Source organism: Oreochromis niloticus, linkage group LG10 (assembly GCF_001858045.2).
Source record: "Oreochromis niloticus isolate F11D_XX linkage group LG10, O_niloticus_UMD_NMBU, whole genome shotgun sequence".
NCBI classification, from domain to species: Eukaryota; Metazoa; Chordata; class Actinopteri; order Cichliformes; family Cichlidae; genus Oreochromis; species Oreochromis niloticus.
In genome coordinates, this window is record NC_031975.2 from 9,489,617 (window position 1) to 9,517,296 (window position 27,680).

Consider the following 27,680-nt stretch of genomic DNA (forward strand, 5'->3'; position numbering starts at 1 on the left):
TGCCAACGTGTCAACTCGAGTCTTAAGTTTTTACACACTGAGTTTGGATTTAAAAAAACAAAACAAAAACTGGTCAGGATGTTGTCTGCAGTCTGCCGTGCTCGGTTTGGTTTAGCTGAGTGTGCTGCCTATATAGACAGTGCAGGAGGGAAGCAAGCTGAACCTCTGGGGCTGACTGAGTGAAACTTTAAAAAGTTTTCATAGTTTGTAACCTTCACCATCACAGTTTCTTCCCAAAATCAAACATAAATAAACAAAGACATCATGCATATTAAATCAGACTTTCAATTTGCGAAAGTTTACTACGGTAATAAATTTAGCATTAAAGTAATTTTCTTGTATGATTCCATTCGGTTAGACTACAAGCAGTATGGCCACCTGTTGGTGACGACTTTAAGAGCTACAGCTTTAAGGAGCTTCTGCAGAGACAACATTTATCCCCTTATGGATTTACTCTTTGATAACTATTAGGACTGATCAATTCCACCACCCCCTCCACATGTAAGCAGTCATGTGATCGATTGTTAAGATACAAATATTGAATATACTGTAGATGCTTCTTATATGCCATTAAGACCATAGCTGCTTTTCTTTTTTCTTAGTTTCTTTATGCCTGCATGTCAGCGACATAAGAATAGATAAGATGCACTTAAAAATCCAGATAAGGCATTAACTTCGGTGTCCTTTGTTCATCTTCCCCTCTAACCAGAATGATATTCATGTATGCAGGGGAATGTCTCGTTTCTCTCCACTGCTTGATCTCGGCGTGCCCCGTGGGCTCAGAGTGTGCAGCGTACCTCCCACCCTGCTGTTCTCAATTCACTGTGACACTTAGAGGTACATCATGTCTCATATAGGAAAGATTAGACAAAGACAGGGAGGACAGCCATCAGGTACGCTTTACCTAAACAATAATAGACGCGTTATGAACTCATAATCAGTGTCAACATTGTAAGCTGCAAATCAAACTTATTTGTGTATTTTCCCCATTTTTCACCAGCTTATTTATCTGCAAGCAGTAATAGATTTATACACATGACATTTTCTGTGTGCCATTTAAACACAGCCCCAGAGACTAATAAAGGCTATCAGAGCACTACAGGGCTATTTTTACAGGAAAACAACCAACATTTCAATTAACTGTGTCCCAATTCATCAAATTCCAACACTGTGTTCATGTGTGAGTGTGCTCTAATGGAAAAAAAAACCTATTTTACTTAGAGACAATGCAAAAATATTTAGGAGGCCTGTACTTGAGTCGTTCGGAGCGGAAGTTAATTTAGTAGAAAATGAGCTGCTAAGAGTGCTGGTCTTTTCACTGATTCCTCCTAAATAGATTGTAATTATGTGTGAATAACTGGTCGAGCCACCGCAACAGCTGGAGAGACACTCGGAGGGTTGAAAGAGTGGAAAATTGTGACGAGGGGAAAAATATATATATATTTTGAGCTGAATACAAAATGAGACAAGCAGACATGTCTTAATCTCTTTGTCTTCCACTCTGCTGCACTCTGAAAACTTGTTTTGGAAACTAATCCTCACGGGATATTGTGACTCAAGGTACGCTCAATCACTCAAGGCGTAACGTCAACGTCACAATCACAATTAATACAGAGAATAACCCACGAGCGCACCATTTAATCCCACAGTAGTCCTAACTGGCCTGCGGCAGCCTCTAATATAACCACACAAGTGTTACAATGTTGCCTGTTACCTAAAGGCTACAGGCAATGATACAAATGTAAGCCTACCTGGCACCGTCATAAAGAAGCTTTATTGGTTTCCCACAATAAATGATCCACATCCTCAGCCTGCTGGAGACCAATAACCTGCTCCAATACAAAAAACCACACAAAAAAGCACCATCCAGCTGCTTTGAGTAATAAAGGGACATCATGAAGGGGACTCTTTGATTTCGAATTACATTATGGAAGTCGGGGATTACACTGTACGGGCCAATGAAATTTCATTGTCTCTTCAATGGGGAGTTACAAGATGGAGATTGCAAGACATGTCTCATTAAACGCACTTTGCCTTTCCGAGTCTGGACGGAAGGGCAAAATGTTTCAGCGCGGGGCTGTGGAAAATGGAGGGTTTCTGCTCTCCAGAAGCGGCGGGCGGAGGAGACAGTTAATGCTCAGCGCCGGCCCTTGACAGAAATAACTCCTCCACTTTACAATCGAATGCCTCGTCTTTATGGAGGACAAGAGGTGAAGCGAGAGCGCTGCAGATCCAGCAATAAGCAGACGTGACGGGTTTACCATATTGCTGGAGCGCTCTATTGTGTGCGTGCGTGCGCGTGCTTTAGTATATACTGTAGTGAACCTGTGCAGGTGTATCATCTGCACTCAACTGCTGCCTCATCCTCTGTGTGCTTGCCTCAGCCCTTCCATCAGTAATCAGCATTCAGCAAAGCCGAGCAGTCGCACTAAAGCATCAGCCTTGACGTGTTCTGCCTTGAGAATCCCATTTGCACTGTAACGCAGCTTCCTGGGACACTTCCTAACCACCAGAGGTCTTTCTGCTTCAGTCATCACACACGCCTATACAGGAATCAGCTGAGATTTCTCCTGTCCGCTCCTCTTTCCATAAACTGTTTCCTTTCACCTGTGCTGCCCTCTGCGCTTGTCGTGCAACTTCATCATCTTCCAGTGGAACCACGATTACACTGCCATTCTGAGCACTAATAGAAAAAAGCCCCCCCACAACGGCCCCTAAAGCAATGTGCTGAATTATACATCCTCCCCTCATTGATCTTCACTGAGAAGTGACTCAGAGAGGGAGCGTTATTTGGATAAGTATGCGTGTGTGTGTGTGTGTGTGTGTGGTGGTCCGGAGAATGGCCGACGAAGGTGTGTGTGCAGAGCGAATGCGAGGCGGAGAGGAGACGAGTGAGAGAGAGAGGAGCGGAGATTAATCACCTGACAAGTGGATGGAGTGTCCATTTGTGCCTCAGGGACAGGCTGCAGATAGGATGTGACATTCAGGAGCACTTAGGAGGACATGGGAGTGCATGCTTTTCCCTCTTGAACCCTCTCACACAGACACACAGACACTCACTGGGACGCAAACAGAGAGTCATGGAGAGTACAACATACACGTTCTGAGGGGAATTCCTATTGTAAGGCTATGAGGTGGAAACACAGAGTCATGAAATGCACAAGATATTATCAGCCAGAGAAAACCACTTGCTAAAGAGGGATGAGCGGCAGAATATGAGATACATGTTTGTGGGCAGTGAAGTACAGTGCAGATGTCATCTACTGAGATAAAGAATAATGGTAAAAGCTGGTAAAACAGAGCCAGGTTTGTTTACAGTCCTGCTCACAGGAATGTGAGTATTTGCATTTGCATGGCACAAATGGGCAAACTGAAAATTTCACCTGACAATGGCGTCCTCTGAGCATCACTGATGTGTGTACAAAAACACGGGGACCCAAGTGTTCCTTCTTACGTTGTGTCATATATATGTATGTAACTTTGATTTTGGTTTTAGGCATCCAAAATTCTAATTTCCTTTAGTTTTAGTCCAGTTTTAGACAACTTACGATCATAAGATTATCATAGACTAAATCTAAAGTTGATTCAGCCGTAAACAATTGTAAAAGCGTAAAAGTCAGTGAAAGTTGCTCCACGCGGTTTCAAAGCCATCTCTTCCTTTTGTTGTGTTTTTCATGAGAAACACGGGAGCTCCGCCCACCCCACCCTGTTTCTCCACTGTACAAGTACATTACTTCTGATTGGATCACTTCCAAACTCATCCCGCCTTTCCACACAACTTAATTAGTTCTGATTGGATCTTGTCTTGCTAGAATATTTCCACTTAATTTTTATTCATTATTCATGAAAGTACCAATACTTTCCATCATAGCATTTGCTCTTGTGCTCTAGTTTTTATTTAGCTATCATCTCACACACATTCTCACTCCCGAAGCGTAACATGTTACGCTATAGGACAAATCGTCTGTATGTTAAGCTTTCGGCCACCCAACACATTCCTATGTTACCAAACCGTTTGGACTCGATCTGCACATGTACATTTATTCTGCTTCAATCGCTTTGGAAAACACTATTATTAAGGTCAGGTTTAGGGCTGGAATACACGGCTGGAACGAGTGTTACCACCAGGAGTGTCAATCTATTGGATTCCATCCACAACCCGGCGCGTCACTCTGGCATGTGGAAGGTTACCTTTCGCGTTCTTGAGGGACGCCTCAGGACGTGACAAATCATCGGTATGTTACGCGTCGGGAATGAGAACTGGCTCCGTCTCGTTTTGATGAAAACAATGTTGAAAATTACTGCTCAACGAAATTAACACTTTGCACAAGCAATACCTTTGATACCAAAGCTCGGGTTTGGGAATCCTCGAAACACTCACTTTCAGATGGTCTCTTCCTAATTTTGGGTCTGTATGATGTCAAACCTTGGGTTTGCCAAAGTGAAGAAGAGAGCTGGGTTCAAAGGAGGATGGCCTCAAAGTGAGAGGAGCCAAAACATCTTGTTTCAGACAGGCTAAAGGCTCAGAACGATCATTTTGAATTGTGGATCCTGTTTTTTTTGTATTTTTTGAGAAAGTTCACGAATGTGACCTTTCACAGTGACACTAAAGGGGAAACGTTGGGGGCAAATTTGTTTAGATTACAAGAAATTTAATGGACAGTCTGGACCAAAAGGATCTTTTCTGGTGCAATATTATATTTAGAGTATAAACCACTGAAAGATTATTGGCTGACTAATCCGTGGAAGAAAGCGCTGCAGAGTTGCAAATAACATGCGACAGATAGAATATTTTTTCACACAGTTGGTTTAAAAGAGTTTTTGAGGATCAAAAACTGCAGTGGGCCTTAAGCTGTTTTCTGAATGTTGAGTCTCTGGGCTTTAAACTCCCTGAGAAATCAATGGCCACCACTGTGACTCAAATGTAATGCTAATAAGCAAGAGGCACAAACTGGGGACACCAGCTTGGTTTAAATAAATGCTCTATTACTCAGACTGAGCTTTATTCAACGGAAGAAAATCTTGGGAAACACTAGCACAGTAAAGGACAAACAATGATGAAATCGTCAGTCCTAGCAGTAGCAGAAAAAGGTCTTAAATTGTTTTGTTTTTTGTGTTTAATGTCCGTCCGTATTCTTCAGGAACACGAGAGAAACCATTCTCAGAGAGATGTGTTTTTCCGCACAGTAAAGGACGTTTTGGTGTCTAAACTTGATAGATTTTCTCTACTTTGACATTCGTTTCTGCCGCTCTGTCTCCCAGCAGTGGTTCACGGGAAAGAAACCTCACACATCCTTTCATTCCTTCACAGGGTTACAAAGGCTGACGAGCAGCAGCGTATCTTTTCTAATGTCTGTGTGGTCTCGGTAGTTTAAATGGAAAACCCCTCCACTGTTTCCACTTTATGCCCTCCGCCTGTCCCTCAAATTTATCACTGCAGTGTTTTTCTGACACACAGACACATTTCGGAGGGTTTTTTTAATGCACGTTGGTATTGTCAAGACGATCCACCACATCTCGTACATTAAACCTTGCAATTCTGTAAAAAGAAAAAAAACTACTCAAAATATTTGAAGCCATATTTAAAGGATTTAACCGTGATAATCCTCTCGCATCTTTTTGTTACCACGACTTAGCCCCTTAACTAAAGCTCACGTTTTCTAAATTCTTAGCTCAGAAATCTTTATGAACCTTTAAGATAACACACCCTGCTGCAACTTCACGAAACTTTGCATTAGACTTTCTTACGTTTCATGATAGCGGAGCGCGTAAGGTCAAGTGCCAGCTCTGATGTCATTATGTAGTGGGAGATGTGAAGAATTTTTATCAAAGTAATGACATTAAAATTAATCATTTAAAAATGTAAGTTTAATAATTCAAAGTCTGTGCTCCAGGGGGCAGATTTCTCAGTTTCAGCACATTTTTTTGGGTTGTCTGAAAAAGCCAAGTTTCTGCATTAATCTCATTTTACAAGCTGACTTACTGAGGCTTGTATGTTGTTGTTTTTAAATATGTTTAAATATGTTTGCTGATACACTACCTTTCTATCTGGGTGTTTAGCTTGTTTGCAGCTATAACTCACTGGATACATGCTGTCATTTTTGCCCACCCAGGGGCATAAAAAGTCCCTCATCTTCATCACGTGTAGTTTTTGCAAGAACCCACACGGGACGCTCCCTGCTGCAATGCAATGCTTTAATGTGGTGTCGATTCTTCGGTGTCATGTTAAATGAAAACACCGTGGGAATCTCTTAGACACTGTTGCTTTCACACACCTACTATACAAAATGCACACACACACAGCTGAATGACCTGAGATGTGCTCATGCAGGAAACACTCCTGATGAGACAAGAAAACACACTCAACGTTTTACTGCTAACTTTGTGGGGCATGCAGTGTATGTGGTATGGAGGGATGTTTGATTTGGACCACAGCAGAGGGTAGGAAGTTGGATCCAAGCATAGACTGTGTATTAAAGTTGGACAACACCCGCTGGTTTGTGGGCTCCTGCTCGTAGCCTCACTTTAGCATTTTGGCCCTTTGGAAATGACCATATTTGGCCAAGTTTCTGGTTCACAGTAGGAAGCCTGGTTAGAAAGCTGTATTTGTAGATTGTACTTGTACTGTATCACACAGACAGAAATACCTGCAAAACTGCAGTAACAATTAATAATATGCACACCTACACCTACCTGCACACCTATACAGCAGCAAGCAGCTAGAGGCAATACAATCCACCTGGTGCATTGACTTTATAATATCTGACAGCACATATCCTTTTTACTGTGACTGGAAAAATGCAGTTTGCAGCACTGACCCACTTGCAATTTTTCACCCGGCCTCCTCAGAATTACCCACTGAATCATAAAAAAACAGGTGCATGATAGTTTCATGCCAGCACTGGAGTACTGGTTACTCAACTTTCTGGACTCAGCACATTTTTTAAGGGGTAAATCTGGTCAAGCTCACGGCGCTCCAGTGTAGTTGGCCTGGTTCCAGTTTGCCTGAAGCTGCAGGCAGCTGCGTCCCTGCCAGGCCACTAACTACCTCCTGCTGTACCACCTGGAGACCAAAGAGACTTCACTTGTGGGCTCCAGGGCTGATGAATAAATCCAAATTATTGCTGATCAACGAGCCAAAGATGCACTTCGACCTGTCACCATAAACAAATCGCAAACTTCACAGCCAACACAATCTCACTGGGAGCCTGAAGCAAGCAAATTATGGTATTAATCAACTATAAGCAGATTATGTGCCTCTTAAGTAAATTTCTGAATGATTTGAAAGCAACGACAACGCTTTGTGAGAATTCCACTGTCTACCGGTTATTTCTGTCACTAAAATTTCCATTTGTGATTTCAACATTTCGTCTTCACAACACTTCATTTTCCCACATTTGTTTCTTGGCTTCTACCTAAAAAAAATTACGCAGCCAACAAAAACAATTCCATGGCAGGAAGGACATCATTTGTGATGTGCTGCTGATCAGTGATGTTCAAAGGGGGGGGGGGGCAGTAAAAATGGCAGCCTAAACATTTCCACACCAACAAAAGAGAAAATAAGACCAAAGATTACTCCAGAGAGAAATTACTGAAGCTTTTTGCACAGTAAAAGCCATTATGTTCTCTCATGTTTTCCATTTTTCGAGACTTTTAGAAGGAAAAAAAAGGTTTATTTCAGTCTATGAATAGAAGTCTGTGTGAATATAAACTGCCTGAGGTACCTGCCAGCCTGCCAAAAAAAATCTTCAGCAGGGCTCTGGTCCCAGAACTGCAGGAGAAAGACATAAACCACCAGCTCTAGTTTCAGTTCAGGAAGAGGAAATAGATGCATGCTGGTATGATCCCAAAGGAGAATCATCTTTATGAAACCCTCAGGTGGAGCAGCACAGGCAGACAGTGACTCATGTGGAAGAGACTCTTTTGGGGTAGGGGTGGGGGGTTATAGGACACAGAGAGAAGCTGCTATTTCAGGCAGTGTTCAGAGAAAAATACCCATCGCTCAACACTACATGAAACAGTGCAGACCTGCAAGTCCTGCTGATTTAGATCAAAAGAAGCGCTGAAAAATCAAAAGTGGGCTTTAAGAGAAAAGTTGTTGATGATGATGATGATGATGATGATAAGGGCTCATATACTCGGTTCTCTTTATGGGTTAATCAGGAACTTTATGTCAAGTGATCAAGCATCAGTCTGGCAGCGCTGAGCATCACCTGCCCACACACGAGCAAACACATGCCAGTCATTATGTGGCTGATTCCCACTGTGTTCATACAGCGCAGAGATCAGAACCGCAGCTCTTCCCTGGCCAAAGATTCATCACTGTGCCTCGGCCTGCTGCCATGTGCCTCCAAAACCTCACATCAGAAACATCATCTACTCCACATGACAATGCATCCTAACAACAAGCAGCATCAGCAAAGTCCTTTTTCTCCCTGATTCTATCCTTTTTACTTTCTCTCTGACTCAGTTAAAAATTTGGATGAGGTTCTATAGAAGAGATAGAAATGCGGGGTGGGGGGATGGATGAGTTATTTCAGGTGGTATATGGCTCCATTGCAGTAGAAACTCCTTAATACCACCTCTTCTCTGTTCTCTCCATTGCTCTCTAATTCATAATAGATCACACAAGCGGACCAGATCAGACAGAAGCATCAAATAGCTGGTTTGAAACTCTATGGGATCCCTCAAAGCCCGGTTTAATGATGACATCCCCAGAAGAAGGCCAGAGGTTTTTATCCGGCTCAGATAATAGGCTACTGCTGCTGCTGGTGTGGGGGCGAAGAGTAGTGAAAAGGAAGAAACCCCAGGCAAAGTTTCTCCTTTCTCTTGTCTCTCAATGGACGTTGTAATTGAATTATCGTGCATCTGATACTTTGGTGTCAAACCTTCCACTCGGCCTCCCTCCTGAATCTCTGCAAAAGATCCCAGCAGTGGCATTTGTCTTGTTTTGTCTCTTGGCTTTGAAGACAGCTGCTAATAAGAAATAGATGAAAAGCAGACTGTTTAAAAACTGAAATGAAGCGCTGAATACATTTAGGGGGGAAAAGAGAGAACATAACTTAATCATCGCTCATTAGAACAAACCTAGGCTTGGCATCCTAACAAACATCAGAGCTTAATTGGCGCACAAAGAGGCCCGATCCAAAAATTACAGTTGATCTTTTACATCAAAAAAAAAAAAAAAAATCACAGCAGTGCAGGAGAGACAGCGAGAGAGCGAGATGATGGGAGAGTGTGAGATGAGAGGATGGGGGAGTGCGAAAGAAATGGAGCGGGAGCGGGAGGGAGGAGCACTTTTAAAGAACCTTAAAAGAAAATACTGTAGTCCCTCACACTGCCATAATAACACCACAACCCACATACAGTAAGGCTCCATCTGTGTATGCTTTACCCATCTAGTAGCTCTTTACCAGCCCACCTACTCAAGCTAGTAAAATTAATTACCCGAAAAGCACATTTCTCTTGAAGTATTACTGGTGCTCTTAGTTCATTTAGAGGCTAACGCACAGTCAGCTAAATCACGACAGCCATAAATTGTAAATAACAGACTGATTTTAATATGCAAATATTTATTTTTATTTAAGAACTGATGACAAAATATTGAATGTAGATGATAAAATATGAATTACAAAAAAAGTTAATTTGAGTTGTAATAAAACCAGAAATTTGTCAGATTCTACATTGGTGTAACGAGGCCTTTGCAGAGATGTTTTAATCTCTTTGGTATTCTCTGAGATTAAAATTACACATTTAAAGTATGAAAACTCCCATCTTTTATCTTCCACTTATCCTTATCAGGGTCATCGGAGCCTATCCCTAACCGACATACTGGACAGGTCGCCAGTATGTCACAGGGGTAGCACAGAGAGACAGACAACCATTTACACCTATGGGCAACTCAGAATTACCAAATAACCTAAACTGTCATAATGCTGCTCTTGTTACACAAAAGCAATTGCTGTATCCAAAGCAGGATGTTGTTCTCCTCTGAATAGGCTCAGTTCAAATGTGATTATATGATGAATCGTACCTAAAATCACAACTACAGGGAGTGCAGAATTATTAGGCAAATGAGTATTTTGTCCACATCATCCTCTTCATGCATGTTGTCTTACTCCAAGCTGTAGAGGCTCGAAAGCCTACTACCAATTAAGCATATTAGGTGATGTGCATCTCTGTAATGAGAAGGGGTGTGGTCTAATGACATCAACACCCTATATCAGGTGTGCATAATTATTAGGCAACTTCCTTTCCTTTGGCAAAATGGGTCAAAAGGAGGACTTGACAGGCTCAGAAAAGTCAAAAATAGTGAGATATCTTGCAGAGGGATGCAGCAGTCTTAAAATTGCAAAGCTTCTGAAGCGTGATCATCGAACAATCAAGCGTTTCATTCAAAATAGTCAACAGGGTCGCAAGAAGCGTGTGGAAAAACCAAGGCGCAAAATAACTGCCCATGAACTGAGAAAAGTCAAGCGTGCAGCTGCCAAGATGCCACTTGCCACCAGTTTGGCCATATTTCAGAGCTGCAACATCACTGGAGTGCCCAAAAGCACAAGGTGTGCAATACTCAGAGACATGGCCAAGGTAAGAAAGGCTGAAAGACGACCACCACTGAACAAGACACACAAGCTGAAACGTCAAGACTGGGCCAAGAAATATCTCAAGACTGATTTTTCTAAGGTTTTATGGACTGATGAAATGAGAGTGAGTCTTGATGGGCCAGATGGATGGGCCCGTGGCTGGATTGGTAAAGGGCAGAGAGCTCCAGTCCTACTCAGACACCAGCAAGGTAGAGGTGGAGTACTGGTTTGGGCTGGTATCATCAAAGATGAGCTTGTGGGGCCTTTTCGGGTTGAGGATGGAGTCAAGCTCAACTCCCAGTCCTACTGCCAGTTTCTGGAAGACACCTTCTTCAAGCAGTGGTACAGGAAGAAGTCTGCATCCTTCGAGAAAAACATGATTTTCATGCAGGACAATGCTCCATCACACGCGTCCAAGTACTCCACAGCGTGGCTGGCAAGAAAGGGTATAAAAGAAGAAAAACTAATGACATGGCCTCCTTGTTCACCTGATCTGAACCCCATTGAGAACCTGTGGTCCATCATCAAATGTGAGATTTACAAGGAGGGAAAACAGTACACCTCTCTGAACAGTGTCTGGGAGGCTGTGGTTGCTGCTGCACGCAATGTTGATGGTGAACAGATCAAAACAGTGACAGAATCCATGGATGGCAGGCTTTTGAGTGTCCTTGCAAAGAAAGGTGGCTATATTGGTCGCTGATTTGTTTTGGTTTTGTTTTTGAATGTCAGAAATGTATATTTGTGAATGTGGAGATGTTATATTGGTTTCACTGGTAAAAATAAATAATTGACATGGGTATATATTTGTTTTTTGTTAAGTTGCCTAATAATTATGCACAGTAATAGTCACCTGCACACACAGATATCCCCCTAAAATAGTTAAAACTAAAAACAAACTAAAAACTACTTCCAAAAACATTCAGCTTTGATATTAATGAGTTTTTTGGGTTCATTGAGAACATGGTTGTTGTTCAATAATAAAATTATTCCTCAAAAATACAACTTGCCTAATAATTCTGCACTCCCTGTATTTTCTTTTTGTGAAATCTGATTACAAAGTAGCCTCGAATTTCCCAAAATGCACAATTATCTCTGGTGGTGAGTTTGATCCAACCTTGCAAAATGAAGGTTTCAATATTTATTTGATCCTGTCTTATATTTATAGTATTCGTTCCTTTAGCTCTTTTAATGGGAAAAATCATCTCAATGACAATATACACGCAGTCACCAATTTCACATTTACAAGATAACATCACAATATTTATGTCAGTTTTAAAAATGATAGAATAATTAATAAATGGAAAGAAAAGTATGAAATTTGTGGGGTTTGTCACTGAAACAGTCATTGTAATTGATTTAATCGCACCCATACTGATTAAAACAATCAGTCATCTAAAGTTATGTCGATCAAATCCGCTCGCTTTTCATTGCTTTTCTTACACTGACTAATAATAACTGTCACACCTGTGTCATGCGACGTCAAATAATCAGCACTATGCCCGCAATACAAACGCTAATGGAGATTTTTTTTTCCCTCTCCGATTGCGTTTTCTTTTGCTACAAACTGAAAGCTCGTTTCTCTTCAAAGAAATCTGAATCACATCAGCAGATTAAGTGGGTCATTTCAGCCTGGATTAGTTAAACTGCACTTGATCAACAGGGTTGTTTGCCAGGAAAAACATAACAGATTGTTGCATTATGGAAATGTTGGGTTAATGAACTGATGTTAAGTGTTTTAAAATTAATTAGCCATAAAGAGTGAAAATGATTTGATGAGCTACAATCCAGTTTGAACTGGATGACTCATCCCACATAACCTGTGAGCTGACATATTTGTCTTAAATTACAATTACAAACCTTCCTCAGTTTGCATGCGGCTATTTTCTAACATACTATAGAGGACTTCCCATACTGAAGCACATCTAAGCTGTTATTGAGAACTTTAAGAGAGCGTGTGGGCTGGAGCGGAGGCCGTCCTTCAGTGAACCGCTCGCACTCATACCCTCAAAAACTCACACAGGCCCAGCTTGTTCTTGCATTTATGCATGATCTGCACTACCCCTGGTCCCAAGTGCACATTTCATAATTCATGCATACAGTACTGTAGCAACTGGAAATGCTACCATATCTGCATCCACCACTCTGCTTCATTTCATCAGCATGTTAGACCGGCCCAGGTTACACTGACATTACACCACATTTCCTGACCCAAAAAAACATCCACCTAAAGGGCAACAACACCCTAATGCAAGGGTTTCTCCTATAGTTACGGGGACTTTGTGCCACATGTGCATGGAAATGTTGTTAATTCATACACAAAATAAGCGCAAATGCAAAACTATCACAAATGCTTCAAGACAGGTGCACCGGACAGATTTGATTTTACTCCCGTGTGTGACACACTCAATGTGCATTGATTGCAATCAGCATATTGCCACACAACAATTACTCTGTATAAGAAAATCCTTTACTTAGAGCTTGATGATGGAGAAACACGTGAAGTTATTCTAAGTGAGAATTGTGCTTTGATTGGTCAGTAGGTCTAGAAATGCATTTTACGCTACAAGCCACACTTTACCTTTTCAAAAATGTTCATACAAAAGTTGCAGGAGGCACTTAAGGGTCTGTTCTACTTTTTTTCACATCAGCTTCTTTAGTGTCACCAATTTAGACACAGGGAGAACACGCAAACCCGACACTGAAAGGCTCAGACATCAGAAGATTTGAACTCAGTATTTACTTGCTGTGAATTCACAACCATGGCACTTAAGAGAACAAGAGAACCATGGCACCTACACATAAATAGTAAAAGATTTTCTGACAACAACATGCAATATTCTTTCCTCATAACTGAGACATTTGAGTGACTGAGTTATATGTCTCATAGTGTACTGTAATGCATTTTATCATTGAGCTTTGAGGCTCACTTTGGCAGAAGCGAGCAGCAGCGAGTGGGCTGAGATGCACCAGTTCTTCTTGATGATTACTGGTTATCTAGATGCATTTTGATAAAATCCATACTGACTTGCAGATGGCTGGCAGGCCATCAGCAGTTGTGGAAAGGCTGGTGGAACTATTTTACACCTCAGACTTTATTAAAAAAGGACCCAAAAACTAATCGTCACAATTCATGACCTTTAACCTAATTAACACCTTTCGGTTCGAAAGTCAAACCAACATTTGCAGCTCTAGCGTTTTAGCTCAGGATGGCACACTGCTTTTAAATAAGTCAGGAAGTTTCTTTTTCTCACAAATCGAGAAGAAAGTAGATTTCCGCAGGGCTAATAATTAAAATCGGTTGCCAGATCTGGATCGCAGTTGCATCAGTCTAATAAAGTATCATCCTCTTGGCAGAAAGAGCATCTGGTGCATGTTAAGGAGCATAGAGGCTGGTCTACAGAAGCTCGGGGGAAGAATGATGTAACTGGACAACAACATGTTACCGAGCTGCTTCATCTTGCACGATGACAGTTTATCGTTACGCAGCAGGTCACTAATTAATCTCACTTCTGATAATGTGCTGTGCCTTGCTGGGCAAATGCTAATAAATGATAAGTGAGCCGAGCTTTGTTCAGGCATTTATTACAGTGACTGGTATGGATGAATTCAAAGATACCCAGAGGTGTTATGTCTTAGAACAAGAGGACGAGGGAATTTTACAGGACTAATGCGCGTTAAAGCCTTTATTAATTGATCCACTGCTAGGAAAAAACACTACAAAATCAAGGAATCTTATTCTTGTGGGTGTGGAGGGATTACACTTCTAATCACAAATAGTTTTCAAGTGTAAACTCTACTGTAGCCTTCAGTCTCTGACTCAGACACCGACTTACAAATTCACTTGGATCCAAGTTAGTGTAATCTGCATCCGACTTTCTACTGGGTGCTCCTAGACTCGTCCTGTCCCTTCATTCAGTTCTCTCTGTGGAGCAGAACGTTACCACAGCGGCCTCCAAGTCCGCCTTGTTGCTGAGCAGGAAATTAACTTTTACTGAGTGTTTTTTCCTCCTTTATTTACAGCCAGTTTTTGGGGACAAGAACAAAACTTGTGTCAACTAAACTAACCTGTGTTATTAGATTATAATAAACCCCAGTACTGTCCATTATTTAAAGAAAAAGAATGCCAACTAAATATACTTCAGCTGTTGTAATTTAGTCTTGTGAAGTTGATGGTCACAGCCTGTGTATCCAATCAAGTTCATGAGGAATAGTTAATATCTAATAATACTATATAAAAGTGAGTTGTCATAAAGGTTTTTTTACATATTTTTTGTAAGAGAGGAAGAAAGTTCTACTAGTTAGAAATCAAAAGCTTTTTCTCAGCCCAAAACCGCTGTTTGAGTTTGAGTCCCGACCGATGGCTATTTTTTAAAAATGTCTAACATCTAAACATTCGGAGGGAATTTAAAAGTCAGGATTAAGAAAGTTAAAGCTGGAATTCACTGATATTTCCATTTCTATAAGTCTAAATAAGTCTACGTACACATGGGACTTGTGGATTTTCGTCTCAGAAGCGGCACAGCCTGACAGAGATGTTGTGTTCTGGAGCGTTGCTGGATCCCAGGAGCCTTATGTTTTGATGTAGCAGGAATTTGGGAGAAGCGGAGAAAAACTGGAGCAGTAAAACTATTTTAAGACACAGTGGAAAATCACAAAAGTTGTTTCCATCAGACTAATATCTTCTCCTCTTAAAGTCCCTTTTTTCGCTGTGGGATGCCGGTTTTCAGAATAAGTTGCAGGTAGATTTACTGTGTTTCCGAATTCCCAGAGCTCATTTTCTTGCGACCCCTGTGCTTTGAGTACTGATGGAGGCCGGCTCACACGGCTACAACTGGCTTCGACGCATCAAGCCGAGTGAGCCATCATTTATGTTAAAAAATGGAGAAAGGCTCCCTGTTAAATCAATACATAAAGTACCCGCAGGATCCACAGCGAAGGCAGTGGAAGTGACAGGCCGCTTAACAAATGGACGACAGCCTCCCGGAGCCCGCTGACTCAGCACGATCCCCGGCGGAGGAAACACCACTCCCCATCCGTCCCCCTCTCCGATCAGTCAGACAGCTCGCCGTGTCTACCTGCGAACTGCTGATCAGAGGCTCTTAAATATCACCAAAGCAAAGAGTATCATTCATAAGAGAGATGAACTCTCACGCTGCCGACGCGTTTGCTGCTGCTGGGAATACAGCCAATATTTGAATAAACATCCCTCGCTTGCTGAAAGAGTATATCACAATTTTGACCACCGGTGGCTTTGGAGTTGCACATCATCGCAGAATGTGTTTTTGCTGTGTCCACCGCTTTGAGAATATCAAATAACCGACATAAAAAAGCGGCAAAAACGATCATACACCACAGGTAGCATCCATCCATCAAGGCTGATGAGATCATAAATCCTTCTTCTTCCCAGCCAGACTGATTTCCTCTCCATTTCACCGAGATGGGCATAAAATGCAGATGAACATGCTCGCCTCTCTCCTCCTCATCTGTCCCTAAGCCACCTGTTCTATCCATCATCTAGACAGCTGTTCCTCTGCACTTTCAATTCCTTTCCCCTGTGACGCGCCGACCTTTTGCCCCGGACCGCCTGGCGACGCGCTCCCTCTAAAGCTAGGCCGCAGATACTGTTTAAAATGTTGCACCCAGGAGTTTGTAACAAAATCCATAGATTAGACTGGGTTGCTTTGTACAGGCAAAAACACACCTAAGCTATGGAGGTTTTCCCTGAAACAAGTGGAAATATTTGGCATAGCAGGGACATGTTGGGCCAAACCCACGCACCATAATGCTCCTAATATGTATTCATGTGGGGACGAAACAAAGGGGGAAAAATCAGGCACACTTTTCTGTATCGCAATCAACAGAAACAATAACACATGAATAATACTGAGATTAAAGAGCATGCTACAAGTATTAATGACTGACTGTCAATGGAGTTGCTATGTTTTGAACCACAGATACCTGCTGTTACTAACTGCACCATTAACAGATTCCACCAGGAGAGCTGTGTGGTCATTAAAGTGAACTCAGTTGAGTGGAGCATGAATCCAGTATTTTTAGCATTACTGTCAAACATATTTAAAAGCTTTCACATTGATTCCCTACCTCTGAGCAAGCCACCGGTTTATAGGCTTCACAGAAAAGAGTGACAATTAACTTGCAGAGAGCTGGAACTTTCCTGATATGGACAAACCTCTTTGTTAATGTTTTTAAGAACACTCTAAAATGCAAAATTCGCATGCAAAAACATGCAAACATTTGGCATCAATCATAAAGAATATAAGTAATAAGAAGAATGTACTTTCACCAACTTCTTACAGGCATAAATGGCTGTGCATGACAGTTTTTGTGCACCTGGGCATTCCCTTTTTTATTGTATTGACTGTCAAACTGTTAACTGTTATTTCAGCTGCTGTTCTGTCTACTAATGGTGTTTGGGTTTCAGTTGAGATGCATCCATCGATCAATACATCTGTCTTTCAGCCACATGTTCATCGTGAGACCCATGTTGACTTTTGTAAACAATCCAATCCAAATGTGGGATACAGTCTCAATATGGGAACAAGGCATGACAGTGTCTTGCAGTCCTGGATGAAATGGGACACCTGATTGCTCTGGATACGCTGAAAATGCATACTGTGCATGTAGGTAGAGGTAGCATTGTAAAAATGTAGAACTAACTGGTGGTTAGGTTGACGTTTTTGGTAATCTTCCTGGGAAAAGATTAAGTGATCCAGGCATGACTAATCAGTAGCAAACTGGACTGTTTACAGTGGAGTGTCTGTGAACTTTGCTGGAGTTCAAACACAAAATCAGGATCAGCAGCCTTTCCAAGTCTTCATTTTATTACAAGATTCAAAAACACCAGACACTCAGAGTAAACTTAGCAAAAACTAAGTATTGCACATAAAATAGAATTTACAGCTCCAAAAATACGTTTCCTTATAAATCCATTTTCTCCTGCTTATGAATTCAGGTTTGCCGGGGGGATTAGATCATTATTGCTCTCACTGTGTGTTTCTATATTTTTATACGAACTACCGTGATTAAATATTGCTGTTTTGTGGCGCTACTTTAGCAAGCAGACGCTGCCTTAAAGCTCTTTATGCTGTTGCCTTTAAGGGTACTCTGACATTTCAGGCTTTGAGTCAGCTGCTAATTAGAAGCCTTTTTCAAACCATCAGAATTGACAAAGTCCATCTTATACCATTCATCTTGTTACTCTTTTATAAGGGTTTTAATCCATAACAGCACCTCAACTACAGTGAAAGAGAAAATGTATTAGACCAGCAGCCAAAGTAAGGTTTATGTGACAGCTACCCTAAATCAACAGTACTGCTAATTACCAAATCATTTTTCATGTTTCTGTAATGGTTAATCCACTAGCATCGATTACTAGCATTGATGCTTAATTATAATTGTTGTTGTTATGTATAAATCTGCTGAAAAAGAAAACACAAAAATTAAAGTTGGTAGAATAAAAATAAAAGTTGCAAAACTGCCAAGTTACAGTTGTTTACTTGCCTTCATGACCAAAGAAAATTGTGTTAGTTGTTAAACGTTAGGCTTGATTAATTTCTGACTTCTCAGAGAAGTCTAGTGTGTTGGTTCAAATTTGGGTATAAAATTATGAATTCAGTAAGTTCTAGTTTTAAACAAGTTTTTGAAATATTCTAAGTGTTTTCTCATTTCTATAACAGGTGGTCAAAAAATTTGCTCAACACTCTAAGTCCATAGATTATTTCTAAAATAGTGCTAAAATGCTAATCTGGAAAGAAAATGATTTGTTTTTATATCAACATTTTGAAATGTATGATGTATTATGTATCTTCAAGTGCAGTATATAAAGTGCCTGTATGCCTACATAAGGACACTTAATACTTATATACATTATATATGCATATAATGTAATAAAAAGTATGTATAAATAAAGATATTTATGACATATATACATATATTATATTTCATACATTTGAAAATGAGATCTCAATGTGCCCACCTAGAAAGAATTTAATAATAATAGGGACTGCTCTGCTTATTTATCTGCTATGTGAGCCTCTGTGGGGGGAATGGCGAGTATTTCAGCATTTCCAATGTAGAACATGTCAAATAGCCAATAACTGATATCTGAGCCGAACTTCCCAACCATAAATACATTTTAAAACACTAATAAAAAGCTCACCAGCCGAGGATTCTGAGACTGGACTGAGGCGAATGCCTTCCCTCTTTTCGTCTCCGTGCTGTTTACTTGCTGGCATCTAAAGCCTGCTCAAATATGACTGGTTAACAGAACTCAGACTACAGGACAGAAACCAGAAAGCTTCCAGAAATTTTTTCCCTTGCAAACAGATTTTGCATATTTTTATGAAGACATCAAAATCTGTTCATTTGATAACCACAACACAAAACCAGCTGTACACGTAGACAATCAACATGAAAATTCCCTTAAAAACTTTTGTGTTAATTGAACGAGGAATGTGAAACCCCTGACAATGTCAAACCCCTTTAAGTGCCTTCTATAGATAACCATCTATAGATAACCGTCAGACCACTGACACATTCCACAAACAGCTCGTATCAGAAGCAGACAACAGTGTCTGGCTCAGTTTGATATAAAAGATAAATAACAGGCTGACATATCATCACGCCATTATATACCTCTAACCCATTATCTCATCCAGCAGATGTTGTTGTCAAATTGCATTATGTAACCATAAACATAGCAGGAGTTTGGAATAATTTTTAGATCAAACAATGCAAAAAAAAGGCCCACTGTGGCCTTTAAGGGGAGTAAAAATGAGAATCGGGATGCCTTCCAAATGGCCCATTCATCCCCAAATCTATCATCGTAAAATGCTCCTGTGTATACACACTCCCTACCATTAATTTTGTCACCAGGCAAATGGTGGCCTTGAAGTAAACATGTGCTGTATGATAATAAGTCGGCACACCACATTTCACGCAAGACTTGCTGTCAAAAGACCAAACATCTATCTCTCGTTCCAGTTCCAGCTTCTTCTCCTGCTCTACACTCTTTTTCCATTTTTAAATAATTCTATTTACATACCTGGAATAACTCAACGCGAACAAGCAGCAAAATACAAAAAGCCACTAATTTATACTTGGGCCGAGCCCGTGGCCAAGGCTATGTTTGGCTCGTAAAGCGGTATGCTGTCTGTTTTTTCAGGCAGCATGCTGCCATTACCACCACCACCACCACAGAGATGATGTGCAACTCTGCTCTGAATTTAACGCCCTGAAAAACACCTCGGCAGATGAGATGGTAGTAAAACATGACTCTTAACATCTCCGGCTCGCACTACCACCTCTGCTTGCACTGGTAAGCGAGCTGGTGAGGAAGAGACTGAGCTGAAGGTCAGAGGGGAGCAGAGTGGGGAAACGGGCAGAGGCCCGGTGGCCACAATATTACAGGTCGAGTTCCTTTTATGATGCCAGCTGAAAGGAAAGGGAGTTCAGTTTATAAGCGCGAGTAGGGAAAAAATGGATGTTAGCTCCTTTGTGGAGGTTGCTGGAGTGCCGGCGTTTGAGTGGGTACCTACTTGTTTTACCAGGTTAGAGCTCGTTTTTCCGCAAAGGAACAACAGAGGGATTTTTATTCATGTAACTCCCTGGCTCTCTTCTGTTTCACTCTGCTGCCTAATGTCCCTCAGCCATCCCTCCCTTAACCCCTAATTACTGCATCAGTGCTGACATGGACAACCACTGTACATCACATCAATGTCTCTTTTGATCACACTCTGAGAGAATTTCTTTTGCAGCTGCCTCTTTTCATCTCTCTCTGTGCATGTGGAAAGCACTGTATGTGTGCATATGTGTGTGTGTGTGTGCGGCTACAGCACATCACTTTGAGTTGTCTAATCATACTTGTGTGTGTTGCCTCTGTAGAAAGCGCTGCTGCGCATGAAGCTCTAAACAGAATGAGGTCGTGAGGAAAAAGCAGCCAGACAAGTCCGCCTTTTGTCTCTCGTGCAAGCAGAGCAGTGGACTCCCCATGGGAGGGAGGGGGGGGATACAACATGTGCATTAGACCCCATAACATCATTTATAACAGGCAGACACACTTCCACACAAATGGCTTTCACCACAGAGGTTCCCCATTAGCATTAAAGCGGAGAGCCTATAAGAGGCAGAGAGGAGAGTGAGAAGCTTTACTGCTACAGTAAATCTAAGGAGCAACTCGAGCCCACGTCAGGCACCAAATGACAGCTTTCTGTTGAGCAGAGATTTCACAGCCTCTGTGGAGCTCACGTGTTTGTCCCTCGGGAATGTGTGTGTGTGCGCGCACGTGTGTGTGTGTGTGTGCCACTGGACCTTAAGGCCCCTGTGTGAGGAGGCCAAGTCAAGAGCACAGACCTTTCATTTTTCTCTAATGTTGTTCAGAGAGATAAAGGGCAGACCTTGTCCATCATTCTGTTATTAAGCAGCACATGAACCACTGAGTCCCTGCCTCAACCTGCTGTCTACCAAGAGCATACCATCACACTGTGCTGCAAAGGACACATTCAGTAAAATAATTCAGAAGATTGTTCTTGACTTTTATAGTTTAAAATGATCAGTTTAGAGAAATAAAAGTTACTAAATAGGATGTGAATTTAATTTATTTTGACTGAAAAAACTGGGCTGTTTATTAATCTATTCAGAAGCTATCCTCAGAGTAACTGTCATTAAGTTAATTAGAAGTCACACGCTGTGTTCTTGATTTAAATCATTTAAATGATGATTTTTTTAAAAAGCCATTAAACAAGACTATTTTAAAGGACTCAGACTGAACCCAAAAACAGTCTTGGTCTTTCATTTATTCACGTGTTTCTATCTTTACTGAATTTACATACAGAAAATAAACACAGAAATCAAGCACTATGTTACTTTTTTGAGAGGCCATGCAAACTATATGGTGAAAACATACTGGGCCACAGTACACCTACAGGAGCTGCTCAGTCATGAAAACTGTCAGCACACAGTTTCTGTGCAGATGTAAAAGCCAGAGAAGGTCTGGAACTCTGCAGTTATTGAGTCAGCAGAGTTTTGGTGACTTTTGCACATTATCCATCTCAGTACTCAGTGACCATGCTCTTAAAGCCGGTTGCAGACAGCCGGAGACCCGACACCCAAGCACTCGTTCCTGGTATAATTCCTTGAAGTCCACTTGCATTCCTCTGCCTGTGTGCACGGGTAGTTGGTGCACTGTAATGTAAATTCTCTGCAGACTAGTCTGTGTGGCCACAAAAGACAGGCATGCATGCAGACGTCCACCCTCACCATCTGATGATGAAATGTATAACAAGGGGACCCAAGCGGACCCTACAGTGTCCGCAGACCCGGAAAGTATCTGGACATAGCATTTTCAGTGGGACAAACATTTTGTCACTCATCCAAGTGACTTCTTCAGTATCAGATTGTGTGACTGATGCTACCTCCAGATAAACAGAATCAACTTTTTTAGATTTCCTTACCTGGATGATTGCGCATTCTTCATCTTTCTTTGGTGTATTTAGAATTTTCTATACTACCCTTTGCTTCTAAGCAAAGCCTTAATTTGCTTTGACTCATTATGTTCCCCTCTCTGCAGACAAACACAGTTTGGACAGCAGACTCTGGTATTTCTGTCTGTATCTATAAACCAACCCTCACTCACCAACAGTACACTGAAATTGTGGCAGAAACCTCTATTTTTCCTGTTGACAATTTTGCGCGGTGTAATCCACTGTAGATATGGAAATTAATGACAGAGGCCAAAGACAAAAACTGTCTAGCAGCCAGACACGGGATTCATGAGTGAATTTCATTAAATGAGTTATCTATCTACTTAAAACTAGCTCTGGCTCAGTGAGTGATAAAATGAGCATCTAGCATGGTTTTATGCACCACTAGACGTACTTCATAGGTAGCTGGTAATTAGGCATGGTAAAACATCGCCACAATTCATCTTCATGGCATGTGGAGACATGGGCCGATTGTTTTGTCTCATTTGTCAGAGGATTTCAATGGAAGCCAATCGCATTTGTTTTTCCACGGCCCAGAATCTCTGCTTTGTCATGTTGCCATTTTCTGCACAGAAAAACAAAAGACGAGGACCGACTCAGACATTTTCCAATCAGGCATTCCTGGAGCTTGGCCACCGCTCATTTAGGCTACGAGACGACCTTGACACTCAGTGGGCATGTACTGTAAGAGAGGCCCGAACACACACGCCACCACAGAGACGGCAAAACACATGCGGTACAATCCAAGAGCACCCAAACGCACCACCTCCTTGCCCAGACACACATACGTGCAGTTGTGTGTATGTGTGTGTGTCTGTGTCAGACTGTTGGCTCGCCAATACCGAGGCCCGGCTAATCCAGCGGCAGTGTTCAGTTCCTGCGAAGCAGCTGGAAGCGCATAAGCTGTTAACAAGTTAAGGTGAAAATGTTTGCTGGCAGGCGCCCTCCTCCTCCTTCACACTTTACCTAGCAGCAGCTCACAGTACACCTCCTCCTCTGACATGTCCAACCTGGCAACCACCACGGCTGCACACACGCTTTCACACTTCCACCGGCTTCTTCAAAGCGACATATATACTCAAGCGTACGCAGATAAGCACGCACGCGGCCGCTGCACTGCATCTGGTCTGACGGGATATCACACAACCCGGCGGAAAACAGCAGCAGTAAGATATGGAATAATTTATGTGGAAAACCGCCAGATGTTGCAATAAAAGCTGTGCGTGTTTCCAGCCCTATATTCTATTCTAGAACTCTACTAGAGTAGCTTTGCATGATTCACAGTTAAAAATAAATAAATAAATAAATCTTAACTTATTGTATACATGTCCTTTATGTTGCCCTTCAGTTCATCACTCTCTCTGAAATAAGCCTTTTTAGCTCCTGTTTCATTGAGTACAGCCTCCCTAAAAGCCCAATTTCCTCTGATTGGCAGGCTCTTTGAAAAGGTTGACCAGAGTTTGACGTTGAATGCCTCTGTGGATAATTTTAAACAAGGAGAACTCCCACTCTCTGAACTTAGGTTTCACAGAAAGCCAGGCCTTCGGAGATTAGATTTTTTTTTCCCTAGCCATTTTCATGATGCTTTCAGTAGAAGAAGAACAAGTAGATGTGGTTAAATATTTAGATTATTTGCACCTTTTAAACTTAAATACCTTCCTGTAAGTACTAATAACATCACGTACAACAAGACACTTACAGTAATTGCCATTTTAGTTTCACACGTCAAATGAGAGGCAGCAGATAATTTTCTAGTAGTCATGATCGACCACCACAGTCAGCTGGAACCTGAGCATGGAGAAGTTTTTGCTTAACCGTTCTCCTCATGTCTGTTGTGGCTTTCACCGTGAATTAGGCACAATCGAGGGATGACGTCGTACTGCAATCAGTCATCCTCAGCTGAGCAATCAGCACGCGTTAGCAGAATGATGTCATGTCTGAATGAAAAATAAAAGACTGAAGTAATGTTTCACCTCAGTTTATATACATATATACATATACATATATATATATGTACACACACATATATATATAATTGCAGACTATGTTTGCAAAAAACAACGTTTAAGAGTTATGCTTTTTTGTCTCAAAGCAAATGTCAATAACTAAGCCGTTTAGCTCCATTCACTGCTATTAGCTGAAAACTGTCTCCTGAAAGCTCTCCTGGCAATTGCATCCAATTTCAGTTCAATGGTATAAATAGCAAGAGAAAAGGCTTCCTGTAGACTAGCAGTATCTCTAGCTGTAGCTTGACTTCGTACTGTGCCTGTAGATGGTGACCAAAAACAAAAAACAAAAAAATTCAAACAAACATGGATACTGTGAAGTTTTCTCAATGAAGATTGTTCATTTGTTCATTATATTTAGTTTGGTTATTAAAGCAGAGAAAAGACGCCACCATCAGCATCCACACAGATTCTTCCATCTGCCACTGAGGGCGCTCAAGAACTTTTACTCCTGCACCATCGAGAGCGTCCTGACGGCAAACATCTGCACCTGGTTTGGGAACAGCACCAAGCAGGACAGACATCTCGTCTGTCCTGCTATTAGAGTAAAAGCAGGACAGAGTGGTGCGCTCGGCCGAACGCATCATTCAATCAGAGCTCCCTGACCTGCTGTCCATCTACACCAAGCGGTGCAAGACCAAAGCTAGGAAGATTATGATGGACCGCTCCCATCCCAACAAGGGACTCTTCTCACTGTTGAGGTCTGGGAAGCGCTTCTGCTCCCTTAAGGCCAAAACAGAGAGAATGAGGAGGAGCTTCTTCCCCCAGGCTATTCGGGCCCTGAACCAGGTGTAGGACTGGACTCTCCCACACACATCACTATAAGACTGGACTCTCACACACATCACATCACCACACGCACTCTGGTTTTCTTTATGCACACTTCCTATAATTTATAATCTTTATAATCTCTTTCTGCTATTTGCACATTTTTTACTGTAAATTTCTAAGTTAATTTGTAATTTTTTGTAGTAACCTGTAAATTGTAAACCTGTAAATTGTAAATACTGTAAAACCACTGTCATTTAATGGTCGGGCATTGCACAGCTACAAGCATTTCACCCCATGTCATACTGTGTATGGTTGTGTGTGTGTGTGTGTGACAAATAAAATTTGAATTTGAATTTGAATTCGATTCCATCACCTCTCACACGTCCAAGTGTTGAGGGTTTTTTCATATTACATATACATCAGTTTTCCCCTTTTTCACCATTTATGCCACATGAATTCAGTGCAGCATAAGGTTGTGTTTATTTGCCACCCAATTTTACATCTCATAGGAGTTTCTCTCTCTCCCTCTCTCTGTGTGCCTGAATGAAGCCAGAGGCCCTGCCAGCCTGGCCTCCAGCTCTTTTTTTCCTGAGCGCCAGCAGCACTGGAGCTCAGCAGCGCCAAGCAAAGCGAAAAGCTTTTGACAACATAGAGTGACAACAGAAAAGCCCACAGAAACTACAGCACAAGTAGGCCAGCCTTTCAAGGAGCCTCCTCCTCCCCCACCTCTTCCCCTGTCCTGTCCTGTCCTCATACTCTGGTTCACTCTCACAGCATCCGCGGGGCTCAGAGTGACTTTTCAGAGCAAACCGAGAGCACTGTCTTCCACCCTGATGGATGTAACAGAGCTCAGTGTGCGGTGATACTTGCCTGCTTCTATGTAAACAAAGAAAGAGGGGAGCTAGTAGCATGTGGGTGAGTGGCCTGTCTCACCTGTGTACAGTGTTGGCACCCTAAGCACATTCTGCATGTTTTGTTGTTGACAAGCTGAAAATAAAAGGCATCAGAGAAATGATGCACTCATCAGTGAGGAGTGCTGGAGTAATAAAGTGGCTCTGATGAAAACTTAATGGCCCCTTCACCTTTATTAATGGCCATGGGAGCATATCATGCGCTCAGGTTCACCACTGGACTAACACGTGTATTTCTGCGCAGGGAATGAGCTCCATCAGCCTCACACTCACTAACGCACTTGAGGAAGAGCTCATAACCGGGAGGACACTAATTAACGCAGTGGCAACTGGCTAACTGGCTAAATTGCTGCTGATTTTAGCCAAATGAGCCTTAAATGCAGTTTACCGCACTTTAATTCATCTAGGGACACATCTCAGTATAAACGTAATGAAACATACATACAGAGATCCCAATGAGTGATTCCAGTCTCTGCCGTTTACACACCTATGCTTCCCCATAAAAAAAAACAAGACATTAGACTCTACTCTCCTTTGCAGATGAGCTAGAATCACACAGGCAGCACTTATTAATATCTCCCTTTCAAATGCTAATTCCCCTTCATAAATAAATCATAACTCCAGAGGTGGCTGGTATACTGTAGATTTTAGTAGGAAGGTGCAGGGCTAAGAGAGGAGGGGAGAGGGTACAAACAGGATCCCTGCAGAAAGTAATGATATTATACCACAACTTGCATCCCAGATACAAGACTATTACAGGCCAATTGTTTTTGCTATAGCGAGCACATATATTAATGAAGTGACTGGAGTGGAAGTAGGGAAAAACACTGACTGCCATATAAAGGCGGACTAAATATGTTAGAGGGGTACTTGACAACTGGATATCCACTAGTGACCAACAGTTGAAGTGATGTGCAACAACCAAATGGATTTATGGACAAGGGTTAACACTCAGCCCCCTCGATGATGTATCACTCAGTCAGTCAGTCATACTGTTGCAATCCAGCCAAAAACAGAACAATAATAACCAGTTATTTTGTTGGAACAATGCCGAAGGAAAGAGCTGTGTTGTAAAGTGAATGTGTGTGCAGTAAAGTGGATGCAAAGAGTATCTGTCATAAGGTAGAGTGGATGTGTCATGCAGTAAAGTAGATGTTTGTGTATTAAATTGGATGTGTGTGTGTGTGGTGATGTAGGTGTGCAATACAGTTGAGTTGGTGCGTCATGCAGTAAAGTGGATTTCTTGCAGTAAAATGGGGATATGTCTAGAGTGGGTGTGTCTTGCATTAAAATGGATGTGTGTTCAGGATATGTTGTACAGTAAAGTGGGTGTGTCATGCGGAAAAGTGGATTTTGTGTATTTAATTGGTTGTGTATAGTAAAGTGGACATATTGCGCAGTAAACTGGGAGCCATGCAGTAAAGTGGGTGTATGTGAAGTAAAGTAGATATGTGTGTGGAAAGGTACATTTGTCATATGGTAAAGTGGGTGTGTCATACAGTAAAGCAGATTTTTTTGTATTAAATTGGATATATGTGTAGTAAAATGGATATGTTATACAGTAAAGTGGGTGCCATGCAGTGGCGAAGTGGATGTTTGTTTATTAAATTGGATTTGTGTTTAGTAAAGTATGTGTGTCATATAGTAGAGAGGGTGTCTCATGCACACACACACAGTGAAGTGGATTTCTTCCAGTGAAATAGCTATGTGTCTAGTAAATTCAGTGTGCATAGTAAAGTTGATCCGTTGTGCAGTAAAGTGATTGCTCGTTTATTAAATTGGATGTGTGTTTAGTAAAGTGGAAGTGTTATATAGTACAGTTGGTATGTCACTGCAGTAAAATAGCTGTAGTGAGCGTGTGTAGTAAAGTGGGTGTGACATGCAGTAAAGTGGATTTCTTTTGGTACA

At 41.6% G+C, this 27,680-nt stretch overlaps 1 protein-coding gene across 1 annotated transcript in view; it reads right to left on the reverse strand.

Moving 5' to 3' along the window:
• Positions 1-27,680, reverse strand: part of lhfpl7 (LHFPL tetraspan subfamily member 7) — a 111,355-nt gene that overhangs the window by 81,812 nt on the left and 1,863 nt on the right. The gene's annotated exons all lie outside the window — the stretch shown is intronic.